At 37.2% G+C, this 19,775-nt stretch overlaps 1 long non-coding RNA gene across 1 annotated transcript in view; it reads left to right on the forward strand.

The window, feature by feature from the left end:
• Positions 1-10,963, forward strand: part of LOC121036655 (uncharacterized) — a 28,280-nt gene extending 17,317 nt beyond the window's left edge. The window contains exon 4 of the long non-coding RNA XR_005793424.1: positions 9,532-10,963. This is a non-coding gene — a long non-coding RNA (uncharacterized LOC121036655). The remainder of the gene's footprint in view (positions 1-9,531) is intronic.
• The last annotated feature ends 8,812 nt before the right edge of the window (positions 10,964-19,775 follow it).

The following is a 19,775-nucleotide window of genomic DNA, read 5'->3' on the forward strand; positions in this document are numbered from 1 at the left end:
TGGACTGCAGAGCACTGCCAGTTGCTGTGGACAGGCATTAGCTGGGAGCAGTTACTTGAAAGTGTTACAACAGTTGTTTGATTTGAATAAATCTATGTGGGTTGTACTAGTGCCAGAAGCAGCAACACCAGTCTGAGGCTGGCCACCACCATTCTGCCCATGTCCACTCTGTCTGCATGGGTGTGTGGTTCACCTCATTGGATGCTGGGCAAAAAGGAAATTGTTGGCTCAGGGCAGGTGCTGGCAAGGTTGTATTTATTGCCATTTATTAATTGTTTTGTGGTCATTTCTGAAGATTTTCTCTGATCCTTTCTTGTCTTTCTCTCTCATGGTTTGTTGGTTTTCTTTAGTGATGTATTTGCATTTCTTTCTCTTTATTTTTTTGCATATTTGTGGTTTTTGATTTGTGGTTACCATTAGGTTTGCATATAACATCTTCTGCATATAACAGTTGGTAAGAAATTGATGGTCGTTTAAAGTTTAAACCCATTCTTTACTCCTCTCCATGTTTTATGTATATAGTGTTATTTTACATCCTTTTTTGTGAGTTCTCCGACTGATTTTTTACAGAAATATTCAGTTTTACTGCTTTTATGTTCCTTACCTTCATACTGTCACTTTTGGTCTTTCCTTTCCACTCAGAGTCCCCTTTCATATTTCTTGCAGGATTGGTTTAGTGGTAACAAACTCCTTTAGGTTTTGTTTGTCTGGCAACTCTTTATCTCTCCTTTTCTGAATGATAGCCTTGCTGGATAGAGTATTCCTGGCTGCAGATCTTTCCCATTCAGCACTTTGAATATATCATACCATTCCTTTATGGTTTGGAAAGTTTCTGCTGAAAAATCCTCTCATAGCCTTATGGGGTTTCCTTTGTATGCAATTGTCTTATTTTGTTTTGCTGCTTTTAATATTATCACTATATTTTGCCATTATGATTACAATATATCTTGGTGTGGACCTGTTTTTGTTGTTTTTGTTGGAGGTTGTAGCCTCCTGGATCTGGATATCTGTTTCCTCCCCCGGATTAGGGAAGTTTTCAGCTATTATTTCTTTAAATAAATGTTCTGCCCCCTTTTCTCTCTCTTCTTCTTCTGAGATTCCTGTAATATGAATGTTATTATGTTTGATAGAGTCATTGAATTCTCTAAGTCTATTCTCATTTTACATAATTCTTTTTTTCTGTCTTCTGTTCAGTTGGATTACTTTCCATTACTCTGTCTTCTAGGTCATCAACTTGTTCCTCTGTTTCTTCCAGCCTGCTGTTCATTCTATTAAGCATGTTTCTCATTTTATTCATTGAGCCCTTTATCTCTGCTGTTATTTCTTATCTCTGTGTTACCTGCTAATAACTCACTCATGTCCTCCCATGTCCTCCACTCTTTTCTCCAATCTAGTGAGCATCCTTATGATCATTGCTTTAAATTCTTCATCAGGCATGTTACTTAAACCTGTTTTGCCATGGCCTTGTCATGTTTTTCATTTGGTACAAATTCCTCTGTCTTTTCATTTTATCTCAGTCTCTGTATCTGTTTCTATGTGTAAGGAAAGTCTGCTATGTCTCCTGTTCTTGAGGGTAATGACTTATGAAGAAGTGGTCCTGTAGTGTCCTGCAGTGTAGTGCCCCCTTTCCTCAGGGCCTGGCACTTCTGAGAATGTCTCCACTGGGTGCTGCATAGGCTCTCCTGTTGTGTTATGGCTGCCTTCTCCTTCAGGCCAGTCATCTGCAGAGGCTCTCTTTCCCTGCTGTAGGTAATGTCTGGTCCCTGACCTGAATGTGACATATTTTAATTAGGTGTTGTCTGGTCTGCTTGTGCAATGAGACCTGTCCCTGCTGCCACTGGAACTGAGGCCTCACAAAACTTCTGGGTAAGGAGACATAGTGTTGGCAGGCATTCAGGCCAGTCTTCTGGAGTAGGGGGCCTGCTGCACTGGGATTGAGGTAAATGTGACTGGAAAGGGCAGTTCTTCCAGAGCACAGGGGGCAGGGCTTGGTGTAAGCAAGTTAGGTAGTGAATGTAGGCATTGCACTGGTTCCTACAGGTGACCCTGTGCTTATGCTTTGGAGCAGGGATGGAAATGGTGCCTGCCAGTTCCTTTGTACCCAGTGGGGCCTCTCCATGAATGCTGCCTCTGGAAGATGCTCCAAGATGAGTGACTAAGCTCCCACTGTGTGCCTTAGGTGTTCCTTAGATTGCTGTTTCCATACTGTATGTCTGTGGGATGTTTGCCCTGCTTTTTCTTCAAGAGCAATCCAACATCCTCCAAACTCTTCCAGGACCAAACATGCTCACTTTTAAAACTCCAGGCTTTAAGTACCATTGATGGCAAGAACTCATGAAATTTGGCTCCTCTAGCTTTTCAAGCAAATTGTTATGGGGATTCATTTTCCCTGTGTGGGTTCTCTGCCAGTCCACAACCATGGCTCCCTCCCCACCACAGCAGCCATGATCTGTTTCTCTCCCAAGCCATGTCTCCACATTTCCTGCCTTCTTTGATGTGGCCTCTTCTCTACCTTTAGTTGTAGAGCTTGTTCTTTCAGTCTTTATATAGATTTCTGGAGGTATTTAGGATGACATGATAGTTATCTAGTTGTATTCATGGGATGAGGCAAGCCTAGGGTCTTTCTACTCCACCACCATCTTCCCCTTCCCAAGTTGTTTAAATTAATCATAGTCCTTCCCTTCCACTAAGTTACAGACCTACTCAAAGTCCAGGTAAAGTTTTCATCATCTTGGCTTTTTTTTTTTAACCTCATCCGATATTGGTGCTGTTATTTCATACTATCTGAATAATTCTTATGCCATGTTTTCTTCATATAAATTTGCTTTCTTTGATATACATCATATTAGGGTATTTTAAAAACATTTATTGTGTTTATTCTTACTATTTAATTAAATTTTTGTTTTCATATCCTGTGAATCAAATTTGCCTCCTCCTTTTGAATGACTGACTTTGATCTGATGGATTTTTCTAGAGAAATCTCTCCTTGACTAGTGTTTAGGGGATGGAAATGTGGTATATTAAAAAATAAAACCCTTCTTTTCCCAAAATTATGCAAAGCACAATCAACTCCATGTGTGTTCCTCCTTTCACTTTTATAATTAGATGCAAAAAATATTTAACATCCCATTGAGTCCTCCAGTTTAAATCAGTCCACATGATAAATTTCATTGGGGTGTTTAATTTGCCTTGCAATGGAAACCTTTATCTTTTCCCTGTGTCTTGATTATAGTTTAGTAAAATAAAAAAGAGGCCCTTTGAATTGATTTTGTGCAACATGGTGTCCTAACCAGGTCTATTAATAATTTGTCAGGTAAAGATCTTGTTTCTGTTTATCAAATAATATTTTGGAGACCATTAGGGCTAGACCTGTGCAGTAGTCATAAAGTCCTTCTTGAGTTCCAGCTAGGAGCATGCAGAAAATTGTTGTTGCTATAACTGCTCAAACATATGGCTAGGTTCAGGGGAATCTGCTAACTTCTTGTGTTGTGTCCAAAAGTTTCCAATTATCAACAAAAGATGGCATACCAGCCCAATTACTCCTGATATATTCCAGTCAAGGACTCCAAGTAATCACAGTTGTGTGGGTGTATGTGGTCTGAAATAACAGGAATCAGTGAAATTTTCAAGCATAAATACACTGTGGAGATCATTTACATATCACAACCAGACAAATGCATCCCACTGAGCTGAATGTGCTTTCGACAGGAAGCAGGAATTTTGGGCCACCTCCCAACCCCTGATTCACAGCCTTTGTAAACTATTTGAGATACATTTTGTTTCCAGTTTTGCAACAAACTTCTCCAACAGCTTATTTGCTTCATATGTCAACAAACTTGAGAAAAGTATTGCCTCTTATGTAAGATAATGAGAAATGTGAAAAGCTATTGTTAGGACCTGGTTACCCCCAAAACTTGGACAAAGATATTACAGACTGTGACATGGAAGCAGGCCTATCTTGATGAACTTTAGTATGCATCTTCAATTCCTAGATAACTCTTACACTCACTGGAATGAGCGGGCTGGAGATCTTTTCAAAAGTTGCTTATATTTAGTGACTCTATGAGCCAAAAAATAGCAAAGTAAGAAAGGGAAAAAGGACTTGGCGTAGCTTCAGGAAAATACATACTGTCTGCTTTGAAGGCAAATCATCCCCAGAGATGAGGCTGCAGGGAGATCTCTGAAGGCAAATTCCTGACTGCCCAGGTTCTGTGGCCACAAACAGCATTGCCTTCATCTAGTCATATCAGCAAAAACTACCAAACCTGTCAGTGAAAGTAGCCATAATTCAAGCTTGATCTTCCCCAAATGCAGCTCAGATCATGTCACTGAATTTCTATTGCTTTGTCATCATTTATAAAACCACATACAGAAATACCTGGGTGATTCAGTCCATTAAGTGTTGACTTCTGATTTTTGGCTCAGGTCATTTTCTCAGTTTTGAGATCAATCCCTGCGTCAGTTTCCACACTGGGTGTGGAGCCTGCTTAAAATTCTCTCTCCCTTTCCCTCTGCCCCTCCCTCACTCAGACACTTGCATGAACTTCTCTCTTAAAAACAAAAACAAAAAACAAGTGCAAACTCCTCAGCATGGTTCTTAATGCCCTTATAATAATTTTGCAATCTTCCATTAATCACAAAGATTTTAATAAAAACCAAGTTACTGGCTAATCCATGAAATAGCTATAGTCTTTTCTGTTTTGTTGTCTTTGTTCATGTGGTACTATAAATATTATTGATAACAATACTGTTATTAACTGTAGCATTGAGTACTTGACTGTGTGTCAGGCACCATGTGATGACTTTCCATGCATTGTCTTATTTAATTCTTGTTACTAATTAGCTGCTTAAGACCATAGAAACTGCAAAAAACAAACAAACAAAAAACAAGACAAAACAAAAACAAAACAAAAAACAACCACAGAACTTCAAATGACAGAGTAAGGGCTTTGATTCTCTCATGTCACATGTCTGATGTAAGAGACCTCATTATACTGCATCTGAACTTTTGGAAATAATCATATCTCCAAGTGGGTTCATTTTCTCTGCATTTTTAAATAATCACTAAGCAATATTTCTGATTCCCTACTCCACTATAAGGTGAGCTGGTGGAGAGTGAGGATCACAACTGTGCGTTTTCTGTGTTCCACACAATACCATAGTAGGTATATAGTAGGTCTTCCATTTGTTCTAGGCAAAGCCCCTGATTAGCCAGGGAGCAGAACAGGATTCCAAAAAGCAAAGTGGATTAGACCAAAAGGAGGATTTGGTGAGGTTGATCTCTAGCATCCCAGCCTTCTTTCTTTTCTTCCTGCTGAGAGAAGGTTCCATTCTCCAGGGCACCACCAGAACTAAGAGACAGAGGATGTAAGGGTTCTATCAGGGCCAGGCATTTTGTGCTGGAGCTGGTTTGTACTAGCTCTTGAAGGTTAGTAATAAGTATGTTTTCTAAAACATGAAAGCTTTAAATTGGATACATGGGAGTATTTGTACCATGGAAATTAGCAAACACTACAAGTCCGTTCTTCCTGTGCCCCTCCAATACATTAGGTTTGCCAATACACTAAGACCTGCCCCAAATTGAGAGAGACCCATGATCCCAATTGCCTTTTGCCTTTTCCCTGCTCCCTTTGACCCTCTTAACTTTTGCATCTACCATACTCTGCCTGGTGATATGAAGAATACCATGATTACAGCTATCTAGTTCCTCACTGAGGAAATAAGGGATAGAATAACATGAATAATTACTAAGTATCTCATCTGGTCTTTTATCTTCATTTGTTTTTAAATTGAAAATATGCATATTTCATATATGGAAGTACAGAAAAAAATGTAAGTGCCAAGAGGACAGAGACTTTACTTTTCACTACTGCTACCTCCATGCTGCTTAAATGAAGTGTGAGCCATGTGATAAGTGTTAAACAGTGAGTGAACAAGATTACACATAGAAAAATGACAAGAATATAATAAAATACTAATAATGCTTACCTCTGAATAATGTGTTCGTGGATCATTTTAATTTTCTTTTTTTCTTTTTGTTTTGGGTGGGGGCCTTATATATATTTTCACACATTGGCTTATAATGTGCATGTATTACATTGAAAGCCAAATAGAAATAAAAGAAAAAAACAACTGAACTTATGCAAAATTACAAACATTAACAAGAAGTCACAGAGACATGTCTTACTGGTATACTTAATTCCAGGAGAGTTTTGTGGGAAGACTTCTTGAACAAAGTGAGGCTTCTTGAACAAAGGAGGTTTAAAATCTCCTTCCCTAGAGTCATGTTAAGCTAACTATCACAGGGGAAAAACAGGTAAAATAGTTCCCACTATGGGCTGAATGGCATCTGATGATGCTATCCCTCCCAGGCATCAAAAATCCAAACTGATGGATTATTCAGTAAATTATTCTATAGATTTACCAATTTTTCATTTGCTTCTTTACCGATTACTAAGAAATGTACATTAAAATCTCTCATTATTGAGTTGTTGGGTTCTCTTTCAAAGTGCTTCATTCTGTGTAATTTTTCAAATCTATTTTCCAGATCACTAATTTTCTCTTCGTCTGTTTCTAAACCAATGTTTAAACTTCCCTATGAGGTTCATTTTTAATTATTAATTTTTTTATCTTTAAACATTTTATTTGTTTTTTTTTTCCACTGGCCTACCAATGGCCTACCAATGTTCATACCTTAAATACTGCTGTAAAGTTCTTTATGCTTAATTTTATATTTGATATCTAGTAATTCCATTATCTTCTGTCTGTTTAGGGGTGATTCTGTAGAATATTCACATCATGACAATGATTATTTGTTTCCAAATAGGCTTAGAGACTTTTAAAATCCCTCTGGGGTATCTTTGAGGTCTGCCTTTAAGATTTTAAAAATTTAATTCAAGAAAGAAAAGGCTTTTGCTTCTCTTGGGTGTTTCATGGCACCATCAACCTGAGAGTGCTTGAATAGTATGGGTTCTAACTCCAAACCTGTGTGAAGGTGGGCTCATTGTGAATTACAAATTATAAGGGGAATTTTTTTCTCTCTTATTTTGCTCCATATAAAACTAAGGATAAAACAGCACAGTATTCCCTCCACTCATTCCTTTATTATTTTTACCCATTATTCCATTATCTTCTAGGGGCTACTGAATTTATACAGTGGTCTATAACACAGCCTCCCACATTGCACTGGTTTCAGGATTTGTCTTTTGCCACTTGAGCATAAACCATTAAACCCAAATTGTTAGCTACTAGAGACTTGTAAATGAGCCTCTAGTACTTGCTTCCTTCTTTGGATTGTACTTTTTTGTTATTTTCTCTTCTTTCCTGCTGGTTCAGCTTTGAATTTAAAAATATGAATGTTATATTTTAGAAAAAATGTATTAGATGTTCTGTACCGGGATGGCTTCTCTGGAAGCCAGATTGCCTTAATGCCAAAAAATGGTTTCCTGTGTCTGGACAAGAACTTGCTACAATAATTAAGAGGAATCACTGTTCATTACCCTTCCCCTCCTCCACAAATTTTGTCCATCCTCATCCTGTCCTCAACATCTCATCTCTTTCAAACAAAAATAATAAAATCTCACATTTATTTGAACATTTGTGCCAGTATTGCTCTATGTTCTTCACATGATTTGTTTCACTTAGTTGCAAAGGTCCTGTGATATAGGTAAGATTTTAATCTTTATCTTAGAGGAGCCTCAGGTTCTGAGAGGTTAAGCTCATGTGCCCATAGAAATCTGCATGCTTGCTCTCCAAACTATACTATCTGTCATGACTGACTGATGGGCAAACTAATGTGAAATTCCCAAGTAAGTGTTTTGAACTCGAATACGTTTAGGAAACACAGTTAATGAAAATTAAAGGGGTTTATTAGCAGAGGAATCTCAGAGACTTTAATATATTAAATATGCACTGTGAGTCTTTAAGGGAGTAAATTGCGTAGTTTTTGCTAAACTGTTTTGACCACACAACTCTATTTTCCAAGGGAACATCTCCAGCATCTGTAGGGCCATAGAAAACATCTTGGGAAATGCCCTAAAATAGTGAAATGTATCCCGTTTCTTGAATCATCAGAAGTATACATTACCCTGTCTCTTTTCTTTAATCATCAAAAGTTTGGAAATTCCAGAGGAAGGTGAAAAATAGTCTTTAAGCTTTACAGTAATGATAATAATGATAATAATTCCAAAACAGGTACCCACCTTGATCATTCTAATCATACAGATTTGTCTTCAAATGACTTTTCCAATATTTACAAGCAGACTCAGATGACTTACCACCAAGGGCATTCAAAAGGCTGTCATAGGGGCGGCTGGGTGGCTCAGTCGGTTAAGCGTCCGACTTCAGCTCAGGTCACAGTCTCGCGGTCCATGACTTCGAGCCCCGCGTCGGGCTCTGGGCTGATGGCTCAGAGCCTGGAGCCTGCTTCGGATTCTGTGTCTCCCTCTCTCTCTGCCCGTCCCACGTTTATGCTCTGTCTCTCTCTGTCTCAAAAATAAATAAACGTTAAAAAAAAATTATCAAAAGGCTGTCATAGTCTATGGTTACTGAGGGGGATTCCCTCAGTAACTGAGGGAACTGACACAACTGGCACAACTGAAGCCTCAGGAAGACTTTAAATGGTAACCTTCACTAGGAGATACACATTCAATGATGCTAAAATCCCAAGCAGTCTTATCCAAAAATATACACAAAAATGTTAACAGTGAATATCACTGGGTGGTAGATTTATGAATAATTGTGTTTTTTCTTTTAATTTGTCTTGTTTAAAAGAATTTAACAATATTATGTATTATTTCTAGAATAAGAAAGGTATTTTTGAAAAAGGAATTTTACAACTACTTAAAAGTTCAAATAAGCTTTAAAAATTGAGGAATTTGATTCTCAGAGAGGAAAGGAACTATTTCAGTCACACAGTTTGTTAGAAGTCAAATTGGAATTCTTGACTCCTTGACTAGGCCCCTCCTCAGAATAGTATACATTACCCTAAAGTCACTGAGAGTGAGCCACCGTCAGGGCTTTCTTTCCTCAGGAAAGGAGTCCGCAAAAAAGGAGAAACATGGGTGGGTCTTCTGGGAAGTTGGGTCCCCCTCCTTCTCTGGACAAACGGGAAGGTTGTGCTGACAATTCTATGGATTCTCTTGCCTATGCTTCAGGATTTTCTGCTATTTTTCTCACTAGGGCAGTATTATGCAAGAAGGAGGAAAGACTCCCTATAATAGTGTGGGAGAATTCATCTCTCTCAAGGACACTATCCTGTAATACATAAAGCATTGTTGCTGCTGTTTTATTCCAACCTGTTTATTGCTATTGAACCCCCCAGAAGACAAGGAGAAAGAATGTCCCTTGGCTTCCCCTCTAGGGAAGAATGACGAGAACCACCTAATGTGAAAGTTTGGGAAATCTTTGACTGCTGAGGTTGTGAGATTGGGAGGTCTGTGGTGATTCTGGAATTCATTTTACAGAATACACAATGAAGTAATTGATTCACTGCTTTTAATTAAAATTGCATCTTTGTGGTTTTTCTTGTAGAAATAAGAGCTCAGAAGGATGATGGTATAACATTGGAGAAAGGGTGTTGGAACCTCACTCACCTATATTTGCCTTCCTGTACAACTTGAGCAGAAGTTGGAAAGTGGAGGATGAAATGAGGACTGGAACAAGCAACCTTTCTCACAGTGACATAGAATTGGAAAAAGCACTCAGAAAGGCTTGGTATCAACATCTTAATTTTTATTGGGGAAACTAGATTTTACAGATGGGGAAATGTTAAGTATTTAAATGTTTATTGAGCATCTGGTATATACTAGATACTGTGCTAAGCATTGAAGGTACAGCAGAAAACAATGTAGTTGAGTCCCTTCCTTCTGCAATTTAGAGCCCCAGAGAGGTGAAATGACAAAACAAACCCTGAACCAGAATCTATATCTCTTAGGTCCCAATTGATTATCTTTCTTACATTTTCCATCTAATATGCTTTAGGAACCTAAGATTTTCTTTATGATTTTGGGCAACTCACTAAACAAGTAGGCTTCAGTTTTATGAATACATAAAAAGAAACTTGTATGTTTCCTTGTTCACTTATTTATTTACCAAATATTTACTGAGAACTCTCTGTATCCCAGGCATAAAGCCCACTGAATTCACAGGATAGAACCTTTTTTACTTAGAGCAAATTTACATATGTCAGCAATGCTTTCCAAATAGTAATGAACAGGTAGCTGGAAATTCCATGGTTAGCTGTATTTCCTTTAATAGGATTCAAAGTTGGCTTACTCTCCCAGGTACCCTAATCCCAACCTGGGTTTCTTCTCCCCTTTTTCCTTCCCTCTCTCTTTCTTTTTTCTAACCATCTGCCAATTTCCTCTTCCTTCCTTCCTTCCTTCCTTCCTTCCTTCCTTCCTTCCTTCCCTCTTCTTTTTATCCATCATATTTCCATCTGAAGTATAAACATTAACACCAGTGAATTGATTTACAGTAAGAGATTTCAAAGTCATAAAGCCAAATACTTTCACTGGCACAGTTAGTATATTCTTGCTTTGTAGCTACTGTACATTGTAACTTTTATTTATTGTTCCTAAATAAAAACTTTTCCTGTTTCAAGATTGTATTTAACATATGGGACAAGAATACTGGATTATATTATATTCACCACTGTATCAGGAAAATGTGTTACTGGCATTAACCCCCAAATTAGCAAGGGCAAGAAGGATAAAAAGGGAAAATGCAAGAATGTATGACTGATTTTTGACAAGGCCAGATAAAAAGGAGGAAAAACGCACTGGTCTTTATCAAGGAAAAAAAAGTACTGGTCCTTATCAGGGCAAATAGTGTTATCTCCCAACGTACACAAGAATTTCCAATATTAACTAACCTGTATCCTTCAAAATACATTTTCTCATAGCTGAAGAATCACATTCATGTTGGTAGCTGATTTATAAGGGCAAGAATGTGGTTTCTTGGATTATTGCCTCATTAGAATGGAGAAAGCATAGAAATAAGTGGTGCTTATCTTTTTGTTTTTGCAGTTAACTTGCATGTAAGTTTTTCTTTCAACTTTCAGGTTAATGAAAAGTACTTACTTGAAGTTAGCAAGCTTATGGGAATACTGCTAAACACTGCATAACAGCCCTTTCAGGCTCTTATTTCAATAAGTAAACAAGATGAACTTGCATATTCTTTTTGAAGGTTATTAATATATTAGAGACTGACCACCCCATTGAGATGTTCCTCCCATTAATCTGGGACCTTTCTTAGGCACTCTGCATTCATTCACTGTTCATGGTGTGTGTATGTGTGTGTGTGTGTGTGTGTGTGTGTGTGTGTGTGTATGTGTGTGTGTTACCTGGCACTGGAGGCTTTCAGCAAGTACAGTTTATGACTCTATGGTCTAATTGGTGGAAAGGGCAAATCCTGGCTGAAGAAACACAAAACTGGCTTACTTTCTTGGCAGGATCTTGATGCTGCCAGAACTTGTTTTTTCTTGGACTGGAAGCATTCTCCTGAAGACCACGGGCATGTCATTAAGGCATTTTCGCATGGGTAGAAAAAAATGATAATTGTTCTAGTCCCATTCTATCCCAGAGTAGAAGGATCACAACCAGACAGTAGGCTGGGAAGAAAACTAATCTACAGAAAGGCCCACCTGATACTCCATTTCACTGTGTTTTTACTCTTTTACTTAATAATGTCTATATTTGTTTCCTCTTCTACAACACTTTGCAAATGCAAAGTTTTTTTTGCAGGGTGCCACAGGTTAAGTGCTTAGTATCTCTTAGTTATAATTATTATTATTTAACTACTAATGCCACTACACCATAATGATACTACTGCCAGTATTTCTATAATTACTACATTAGGTCATCACGGTATTGCATTTGTACACTTAACAACTACAATATTATTTCAAATGTCACAGAACTATGATGTTTAAGAAGTCTTTCTTTAAGTAACAGAAAACTCAATTCAAACGGGCTTACAAAAAACTTAGAAGAGTTCCATGACTAGTAATACAGTGAGCTAAAATAACCTGAAATCTTCCCACTATAGACCGAAAGAAATTCTGGATACATTTTTTTTCCAGGTTTCAAACTATAAATCCAATTAAAAATTAGTTTTGGACTATTCATATTATCTCTATTATCATGGATACGTATTTGTGGTTTTTGAGGAATTGGTTCATTTCATCTAAGTTGTCAAATTTTTGTCTGTAGAGTTGTTCAAAGTATCCCTTTTATCCTTTTACAGTCTGCAGGGTCTCTAGTGATATTTTCTTTTTCATTTCTGATATTTGTAATTTGTGTCTTCTTTTGTCTTTTGGTCAGTTTTGTTATAGGTTAATTTATATTTTTTTGACCTTTTTACACAACAAGATTTTGGTTGTTTTGACTTTATTGTTTTTTGTTTGTTTATTCTCAATTACATGGGCATCTGCTTTTATGTTTATGATTTCCTTCCTTCTGCTTAAATTAAGTTTATTTTGCTCTCCCTTTTCTAGTTTCTTAATGTTCTTTCTGTAAGGATTTGATGCTATAAGTTTCCTTTGCAGCACTGCTTTACTCATCACATAAATTTTGATATGTTGTATTTTATTCATTTTAAAATATTTTTTAATTTCTCTAGGGTGTTCTTTGATGTATGGATTTATCTAAAAGGGTATTCTTTAATTTCCAAGAGTTTGGAGATTTCTTATTATCGTTCTATTATTATTTATATTTTAATTCTATTATATCAGAGAACATACTTTATGTGATTTCAATTCTTTTAAATGTGTTAAGGTTTGGGGCGCCTGGGTGGCGCAGTCGGTTAAGCGTCCGACTTCAGCCAGGTCACGATCTCACGGTCCGTGAGTTCGAGCCCCGCGTCAGGCTCTGGGCTGATGGCTCAGAGCCTGGAGCCTGTTTCCGATTCTGTGTCTCCCTCTCTCTCTCTGCCCCTCCCCCGTTCATGCTCTGTCTCTCTCTGTCCCAAAAATAAATAAAAAACGTTGAAAAAAAAATTAAATGTGTTAAGGTTTGCTTTATGACCCAGGATATGATCTGTCTTGATGAGTGTGCCATGTACACTTGAAAAGAATGTACATTCTGCTGTTGGTAGTGGAATGTTCTAAAAATTTCAATGAGATCCAGTTGGTTGATAGTGTTATTCTGTTCATCTACAATCTTGCTGATTTTCTATTAGTTCTGTCAATTACTGAGAGAGCAACTTGAAGTCTCCAGATATAACTGTGGATTTTTGCTCTTTGTCTTTAATTCCCTCAGTTTCACTTCATGCATTTTGAAGCTCTGTTAAAGGTAAAAACATATTTAGGATTGTTTTGTCTTCTTGGTGAAATGAAACTCTTATCATTATGTAATGCTCCCTTCATCTCTAATGAATTATTTTGCTCTGCAGTCTTCTTTGTTTGATATTAACATAACCACCTCAGCTTTCTTTGGCCAGAGTTTGCAAAGACTCTCTTCTTCTATCCTTTTTCTTTTAACCTACCATATCATTACATTTGAAATAAGTTTCTTAGAGACAGAATATAGTTTGATCATTTTTGTTGTTATTTTGACAATCTGACAATCTGTCTTTTTCTGATGATCTCTGTCTTTTAGCTAGTGTTTCTCAATTGAGGATGCTTTTGATACTTCCTTTATAGTTGTGACAACCAAAAAATTCTCCAAATATTGCCAAATCTCTCTTTTTCTTTCTCTTAATCTCTCTCTGTGTCATTTATTTACTTATTTGCCAGATATCTCTTGATGGGAAAAATTGCTCTCAGTTGAGTCATTGCCCTAGAGATTTCAACATGCACCCTACACTTGTTATAGTCTACTTTACTGGTACATTTCCTGAAGAATGTAAGAATTTGATAACTTGATTTTATTTGCCCTGTCTTACCTTTTGTGTTACTGTTGTCATATATTTTATGCTATATGTTCTACACTTCAAAAGACATTGTCGAGGCCCCGGGTGGCTCAGTCGTTTAGGCATCAGACTCTTGATTTCTGCTCAGGTCATGATCTCACGGTTATGGGATTGAGCCCTACATCAGGCTCCATGCTGGGTGTGGAGCCTGTGTAAGATTATCTCTCTCTCTCCTCTCTCTCCCTCTCTGTCTGCCCCTTCCCCTCAGTTTCTCTTTCACACACAAATAAAATAAAACAAAAGACATTATCATTGTTGCTGTAAACAGTATTTTTATATTTATTCACATATGCTTTTTTAGTGCTTTTCTTTTCCTTCAAATTTCTGTTTCTAACCAAGAAAATTTTCCATTTAGATAAGGAATCCCTTAGAGTATTTACTTCAGTGGTGTGTTACTGGCAAAGGATTCTCTTTATTTATTTTTTATTTTTTTTCTGTATCAGAAAGATCCTTTATTTTCACTTCTATAACCATACACACTTTCTTCCCATCCATAACCCTTCCTTAATCTTTGGCAGCCCTCAATCTGTTCTGCATTTCTATAATTTTGCTATTTCAGGAATGTTATAATAATGGAAGCCTATACCAGGTAAATTTTGGGGATTGTTTTTTCTCATTCAACCTAATTTTCTCTGGAGATTCATCCAGGTTACTGGATGCACCAATAGTTCATAGTTCATTCCTTTTTATTGCTGAACAATATTCCATAGTATCTACTGAGAGATATCTGCATTGTTTCCAGAGTCTCTTTATTTCTGCTGGAAGGAAATAATTTCACTAGCAATTCTGGTTCAGCAGTTTGTTTGTTTTTTCTGTCACCACTTTAAATGTCATTATATTGTCTTCTGAGTTTGATGGTATGTCAGTTTGAGTTCCACAAAAAGAAAAAATAATGATAGGATTAAAAATGCAACAGATGTATTTAGGGAAAATGCCTGTGAAAGATAAAATGAGAAAGGGAAGAGTAGAGTAAGGAGAACCTTCAGACAACCAGGAAGTTGTGGCATCCATGAAAGAAGAGAGGAAGGATTTGGTCAGAAGAAACTCAGACTATAGAACAGTTCTGAGAAATGCTTAGACAGGCCAATGGAGATCTCCCAAGCGAAAGCTGTTAGAAAACTCTTTGACCTGGTTCTATTAACTGTGCTTATTCATTGGTTGGAAGCAGCCCAAAGGAAGTGTGATATGACATGAAGATTTCATTGGATCCAAAAGTGCAACAGCTGTCCATCAGATATGGTGCCTGCAACAGGATATCTTGAAGGAAGATCTAAATGACACATTTCAATGGCCACCACATATAGTTTCATTTGAAAAGTTAGCTGTCAATCTTACGGTAGCTCTCCTTAATACAATGGGTATTTTTACTTCTGGCTGCTTTTAAGAATTTCTCATCTTTGTTTTGTAACAGTTTCTATAATGTGTCAGTTATGGTTTTCATTGTATTATCATGTTTGGGGATTGTTAAACTTCTTGGAAATGGTGGGTTTATGTCTTTCATCATTATTGGAAATTCTCAGTCCTACGTTTTCAAATAATGTTCCTGCTCCATTCTCTCTTCCTTTCTCTCCTTTTGGACCTCCATTATATGTATATTACAGTGTTTGAGTATGTCTCACATTTGGACATACTCTTGCTTTCCAGGTTAGTTTCTGTGGCTCAATTTGAATAGTTGTTATCAATCTTCCTTTGAATTCATTGATCCTCTCTTCTATGTCCAGTTTGTTCTTAAACCCATCCAATGAGTTCTTAAATACAGAAATTACATTTTTCAATTCTAAAATATCCTTTTGTTTTATTTTGTAGATTCTGATTCTTTGTTGAAATCTTTTAATATTTTCTGTGTGTTTCTTTGACAATACTTACTGTATTATACTTTTATTACAACTTCATTATCTCAATCATCTGTGGGTTTGTGTTTATTTTATTTTATTTTTTGGTTATTGATTACCTTTCCTGTTTCTTTGAATGTATGGTACATTTTACTGTATGCTGGGTATTGTATATAAGAATTGTAGACCCTTATGATGATATCTTCTACCAGAGAGAGATCCTTTATTTCTTTGTGAGGCCAATGGGGCCAGGGGATAATTACCTCAACTCAATCATATATTGATTTGCAATGTTAGCAAGATTTAATACACCCCTGGTTTGTCTCTATTCTTTAGATACAATATTTCCAGGCTTTTTATTGAGAGCTTGGAGTGTTTATGTCTTATCAGCCCTAAGAAGGGCTTTCCCTCTGAACTTTTAGTTCATCTGATTATCCATGGCTCTTTTATGTATTTAACATGTGTCTTTCCATTTGTCCATTTGTTTTTAGTTGTTGCAGCAAGAGCTTTGACCTTCTGTGACCTGCTATCCAGGATCAAAAGTGTATTTAATCTGTTATTCTTACTAACAATATTGTATCAAAAAATCTTATACATACTCCATTACATACAAGTGCCAGTACAGTTATAAGATAAATTCTTAGAACAGAGATATGTGCATTTTTAATTTTGGTAGACATTGCAAAATTGTTCCTCTTGGAGATTGTACCAATTTACACTTACACCACCAATATATGAAAGTGTTTTTTTTTTTTTAAGTGGGTATTTCACAGCACCATTACCAATATGGTGTGTTAATTTTGCATGCTTGTGAGCACAGGAGTAACATGATCAGAGTTTTACATAAGAATGTTAATTCAGAGGGGTAGCTAGGTGGCTCAGTCAGTTAAGCATCCTACTCTTGATTTTGGCTCAGGTTATGATCTCACAGTTTGTGAGTTTAAGCCCCACATCGGGCTCCCTGCTGACAGTATGGAGCCTGCTTGGGATTTTCTCTTTCTCCCTCTCTCTCTCTCCCTTTCAAAATAAATAAGTAAACTTTAAGTAAAAAAGAATGTTAATTCAGTGACAATTTGATAGAAGGGTCAGAAAAGACAAAGGATAGAGTTTACTTCTCTCATAGTTTTCTTTCTGTTTCTAGTGACCTACTAAGTAAAAGCTAACTGTATTCATGCTTGAAAACATTCTCCAACTTTTCCTATCAGGCTTTTTAAAAAATTTTTAATTTTTTTAAATTTTTTACACTGGAATGTTGATGTCTCAAAGTCCTTTCATGGGCTCAGTACAGATGTTAGGAGATTTTTAATGGCTGCACTATAGTGCATCTGTTTTTCACACCAATCTCAGCTTCTGAGTCAGGAATGCCTAGTTTTGTGATTTAAGAATAGAAGGGACAGACATAGCTGTGATTTCTCCTTAGGACTCTAGCAGAGGAGACAATCTGGGGACAGTAAAGAATATGAAATGATGTCTCTGTTAAGAAGAAATCTGTTCCTGCCTCATTTTTGGCCCAAACAGCTGTAAGCCTGATAAAACAATATTGCATGTTAGTTTCAGGAATGTAACTCAGCCATTTCAGTGTTTCCTTTCTGAGTCTCTGTGGACTTCTAACCCTCACTTTAACAGTAAGGTTATATTATCCTCATTTTCTCCTGCCATCACTCGGCTGTTTTTCTTTCTCCTGGGTTCAGTGAGTCATTTCCTCAAGTTTTCCCTGGTTTGGCTTCAACAATTTAGGATAATCATCAAGAGCTGTCCTCTTTTCCCCTTCAGGCTTGAATTCCTCTGAATGTTAGAGACCCTTCACTTCCCAGGATCTGAGGTGGGTGGGCTCCACCTAAATCCTTCCTTAAATCTTAGTGTGTGTGCTAGAAAGTCCAACAGACAGATCATGACAGATCATGAGAAAAAGGCAACAAAATGAGCATTTCAGGGGAAGATGAAGGTTGAGAGAGAGACAGAGACTGACTCATGCTTCATCCAAGTTGATATGAATGCACTATTAAAATATTTAAACTATTTGATGTTTCTTTCAGAATAACATGAAAACATTCAATCCTTTGTGAGAAACTTGATATGGCTTTCTATTCTGCCTTCCAAGTGTCTATATTCCTGTACCTGGTGTAGTTGTTAAGCACTTTGGTCCTGAAGTGAGACAGCATTAAGGTTCAAATACTGACATTACCACCTTCTAACTGTATGACCATTGGAAAGTTATTTGACTTACATGTATTTTTTTTTCCTTATCCAGAAAAATAGCGTAATAGTATTCATTGTCCAGGACTGGTGGAGTGATTAGATAAGGAAAATTGCATAAGAAGTGCTTAATCACTTGCAGCCATTGTTAGTATCATTCCTGTGGGAATTTAATTTATGCTTCACATTTGATCATATGTTTTCCTGAGATGTTCACATGGTGTTTAATAAATAACTAGGTCCAGATAAGGTATCAATAAAGTACAGTCTACTGGCGAAGTCTGACCCACACCCTGTTTTTGTAAATAAAGTTTTATTGGAACAGCTATATCCATTTGTTTATATGTTGTCTATGACTGTGTTTGGTGTATAATGGCAGAGTTGAGTAGATGTGACAAAGACTATATGACTCTCAATGCCAAAAATATTTAGTAGATGGCCCTTAATAGAAAAGTTTGCCATTCCCTGGTATAGAGAGTCATATTTTAAGTGTTTTAAAGTACATAAATAGTTTTGGACAAGTTTTGTAATTCTGTGTCTCAGTTTCTCTAACTGAAAAATGCATATATTAGATAAGATGTTTAGGATCTTTCTAGAAGTATTCAGTTATCATTGAACTCATAGCGTCTGGGAATTTCCAATTGGTTTGCTCTTTCTGGTGGGCTCTTCTATAAACTGTAAGAAGAGATACAGAGCAGAAAACAAATCCTCAGTAACTTAGATGTCAAATATTGTGGTAAATCATGAGTATCATTTATTCCAGAGAGACAGAGACAGCAGTTTTGTAAGACTTTAACTTTTTTCTCTGGCTAGGTGCATGAGATCTTAGTAATCACTGGACCTCTTCCTGGCTGATTTAACAATTTTCCTAATTCTTTGGCTTAAAAAAATCATTCTTTCTGTCTCCCCACTGCTTGCCCTCCATACCATTTCCTTTCCAGGTTTGCCCCTGCCTTTTTGTCTTCCTCCAGTGTGACTCCTTTCTTTCTCCAGTGTTTTTTCAGCTCTCTGTTCTCCACCCTCTCTTTCCTTCAAATGTGTTGGAGGTGGAGGCAGATTGCCAAGCCTCCCAGCCATCCTCAGGCAGGATAACTGTACTGCTTCCAGCTGAGCATCCAGCTGGTGGTGGTGGGGGAGCTGAATTTCAAGCAGTGAGGTAGGGGTTGGTGGTGGTGGGAGGAACAGACCAGCAAGTTATATGAAAAGGAAAATGCCACCAACTGGTAATCTGTGTCCTTTGAAGTTTAGGGTTGAGAAGGCTGGGAGATGTTTCACAATTTCCAGTGGGTACCTACAGAAGAGCCTTGGACTATGATTCAGGAGTCTGTTTCAGCTCTGCATAAACTAAGTGTAGTGTCCTTGGGTTGGTCCTTTATCTTCCCTAAGCCTTCGTTCCTCTTTGTAAAATGAAAATATTTGTTTTTCTGCTTTTCTCACAGGGTTTTATGATGGTCACATGTATGTGAAAGAGTTTTTTTTTTTTAATAAATTTTTGATTTATGTTTTTGCCATTTCAAAATTGCCTTGTGTTTACATGATAGATGAGCATCTATCATTCTATGGCACTCAGCAGCATCCACCTTCAACAGAACCCTGTTTCAGGAGAGTTGACCTACTACCATTTTGTATATAATCTTGTTGAAAGGGAAAATCTAGTTGGCTGTGCCCCGAAGACCCAGATTTTTCCTTCCATGCCTTCTGTGGCCAGAAGGTAGGCAGTGGCATCAGCTCAGCCCATGGAAGCCCTCTGCTGGGACTTTAACTTTTGAGTGTGTGAAACTGGTGATTGAGGAAGGGGTTGGCATTCTCTTATCTGGGTACCAGCATCCCTGCCAG

This window comes from Herpailurus yagouaroundi, unplaced genomic scaffold, assembly GCF_014898765.1.
Source record: "Herpailurus yagouaroundi ecotype Mexico unplaced genomic scaffold, PumYag 163, whole genome shotgun sequence".
Classification (NCBI taxonomy): Eukaryota; Metazoa; Chordata; class Mammalia; order Carnivora; family Felidae; genus Herpailurus; species Herpailurus yagouaroundi.